This window comes from Cyphomyrmex costatus, unplaced genomic scaffold, assembly GCF_001594065.2.
Source record: "Cyphomyrmex costatus isolate MS0001 unplaced genomic scaffold, Ccosl1.0 scaffold1254, whole genome shotgun sequence".
NCBI classification, from domain to species: Eukaryota; Metazoa; Arthropoda; class Insecta; order Hymenoptera; family Formicidae; genus Cyphomyrmex; species Cyphomyrmex costatus.
In genome coordinates, this window is record NW_017275233.1 from 9,710 (window position 1) to 13,410 (window position 3,701).

Below are 3,701 nucleotides of genomic sequence, written 5' to 3' on the forward strand. Positions count from 1 at the left end.
TGCCGTAATATTTTACGACATACTTAAGTTGTAGACGTAAATAACGCACAAGCTTTGGCGTATCGGCGTATGACGTGTTTATGTACATTATTGACATATCTTTCGATAGCGTGCATAAACACGTCATACGCCGATACGTCAAAGCTTGTGCGTTATTTACGTTTACAACTTAAGTTGTCGTAAAACGTTACGGCAGTGCTTGTGCTCAGACCCTTAGCTTTTTACAGTGTCGAGCAGTGTAACACTATGTCATCTGTGTACACTGTTGGAAAACACCATATATGTAATACTACTATATGGCTAGTGCCTATAAGAGAGAGTGAGAGGAAGCGGTCCCAGAACCACGGTGTGGGAATATATATTTCCCTCTTTTTCTAAGAGTACTTTGAGTGTTGTGCGCATGCGTTGGATTGATTGCATCCGCCAATAGGAAAATAGAGTGCGATCAGTGAGATGACGCAAACAGGTTATGCTCGTTATGCTTATTAGATGTGTGCTGTTGTACATATACAGGCAAAAATGGTCAAGATATGTTATTTATGTGGCAAAAAGCCTAATGCGCCTAATGCGACTGAAAACATTAGTTTGCATAGGTATGAAATAGGTATTAGTTTGCACTGATTATCATGAAATTTCTGTAAGGGATTGCACTGTATTCTTATATACATAACGGCAATCTTGAAAAAGTTTATTTCATAAAATTAGGATTAATTTATTTATTCCGACTAAACTGACTCTGTTAACTGTAACAAGGTTATACCCTGAAGCGGAATCAATCACTTTTTCCTTCTTCCTTACACATATATGTATATTTATCCTTCTATTTATTATTGATGGAGGGGATGATCCGACGCATGCGCACAACGTTCAAAGTACGCTGAGAAAGAGAGAGAAGTATATTCCCGCACCGTGGTTCTAGGACATGGACTTCTCTCTCATCTAGCCATATAGTAGTATTACATATATGGAAAACACCCACTATCTCTATAGTCGGGGCAGACCTCTGTGACGGTGTGGGTGTGTGTGTGTGTGTGTGTGCATAAAATATCAAGTAATAGACTCATAATCGTTATATAACGAATGGAACACACACACACACACACACACGCACGCACGCACGCACGGGCGGGTGCAAGGGGGCGGCCTTCGGCCACCCCCCCGCACCCACACCGTCGTCAGAGATCTGCCTTGACAGTACAATCGTAGAAATCGTATACCCCTGTGCAGGGGGGTGGGGAAAGTTACTTCGCTTGGAAAGTTCAACGTTTCTGAACAGGGAAAAGTGTAGAATAGTACTTTATATCATATATGCATAGCGTACGTTAAAACTATGCACGCATACATTGTACAATGTAAAGCGACGTAGAAATTGTAAGACTCCATGGAGTCTTGTTCCACATGTACCCCTATTATTTAAATTATGAGTTAACACAATATAAAACGACACGGAAGTTGCAAGTTCCTTCGCACAGAAAGAGGTGGGGTGAGAGTCGCTTCGCGTGGATGTAGAGTTCCTCTAGTAAGAGTTAAGCCATCAGCGGCGTCGCTCGCGATTGGTCAGAAGTTTCGACGCCATATTTTGGGACCCTACGATTATGTTAGTGAGTTAACCTGTACGTGCACAACCAACACATACATAAAATTGTGTACTTCTTTCAAACGCTTCAGCAGATTGAGCAGATTCCAAACGTCAAAGTAAATTGAAATTCTTACTCAGGTAAGTTTAACATAATTTAAACGTTATTGACAATCATTTCCCATGCGATAATTATGTAATTAAGTTACGAAAAAGAATTTCACGTTTAAATTACATTAAAATGAATTTTTCGTAACTCGAATGAAAAAGATAAAAATTGCAATTTATCAAAAAATAAGGTTTTGAATTTTTATAAATTTGACACGTATTTAAAAACTTTCTATTTTTCACTTGAGTCACGAAAAAATTATTTTAATAAACTGACTCGTTTACTTGGTAAGATCTATGATCGAAGTTTTATGTTCCGAATTCTGTTTCCTTATCACAAAATTATCATTATTTTCTTTGATTTATTATTAAAAAATACAGAGAATTGAATGTAACTTGGAATTTCTATATGAATACTAATATATAGTACATAAACTTAGAATTAGAAAATCATTTCGCTTCAAATCTGGAAATGCTGAACCTTACGCATAAATAAAGAAGATTCACTAAATAAGATTTACTAAATGGTGATAATTTGAAATCTGAAATCGCTTTGCGATGAATGTTTCATTGCAACTACTATAAGATTTTTGTTCAAACTAATAATTATTTACATAAAAAATTTATCACATATGCTATACTGAAGGCTTCAAAACAAAAAGAAAGATTTCGAATATAAACTCATTCTATGCAATGAAGTTTTTATTTTGAAATCTGCAATGTTTATGTGATATACTAATAAATTGTAAGATACCTGTTAAAATTAATAGATATTTACGTCAAATTATTCATTACCTATTTCAAATTAAAGACCCACAAACATTCTCTACAGAGTTCATATACTTGAAATCTGATAGTGGTAATGTAAAATCAAATAAAGAACAAAGACGGTTTAATAACCTAAGCTAGATTTGAGATATAAACTCAATGTGTACGATGAAAGTTTTGTATTATGCTAATAGAATATCATCTAAGAGAAACAATAGCATCTGCACTAGTCAATTCCTATATGATAACTCTCATTCTGTTCACTTTCGAATTCATTCGTAATATGCAGTTTCAATCTTCGCGCGTCGGGTGGTCCCAGAAAATGGCGGCTTCCGGCTGATGGCTTAACTCTTACTAGAGGAACTCTACGTGGATGCAGTAGGTTCCGCCTTCCTGCGGGGGGCTCCACTACTGTTAAAAATAACCTAACCCAATCTATTCAGTGGTGTACTCCATGGTGTAAGGAAACAAGGTGTAGCACGAAGGGAGATGCGCAGTGGATTTTCGTTCAACCAATCGGTAAATTTTGCCAAAATGTACGAAAACTGCCGAAGCCGGCCGAACGTGAGACACGAAGGTACGGTTGTACATACCACCGGAGATAAACAAAACGCACACAGGCTTATATGTATTGTACGTGACTGCATGTATTTGCAAGGAAGGTCGTAAAATATATAATATTTTATCGAAAATAGCCCGATATAGATATCCAGAAATATATTTTGTCGTTTCCATCAACTGCGGCATTATTTTATCGAAGGCGGTGACGAACAGCAATTTTGACGTTAAAGGGTTAATTTAACGTTTCTTGTAGTTTTCAATAAATATGAAACATTTGACAAAAATTCATTTTTTATTTTTGGTTTCTTAATAACTGGTTATTATTTTAAACAATTAAATAAAAACATTATTCAAAACATATATTTTTTAATTAGAAATTTTTAATTTATTAATTTTATTTATTAATTGCTTAAAAATAACTTTACAGGAATTTCAACACTCGAACTTAGTATTTCAAATTTTTAAGCCACTTAAACCCAAGTATTTAATCCTTATAATTTAATCATTTACTGCATTCTTACGTTATATGGCTTATATGTGTATTTTTCATTTTTAATAAAAAGTACAAATCTTATTAATAAAATGTTGCCAATATTTTATTCGACATTATCACCATATATTTCTTTTATGTTAAATCATAAGTAATGCATTTAAGAAATATTGTTTTCATTCTATTCCTACAGCAAGC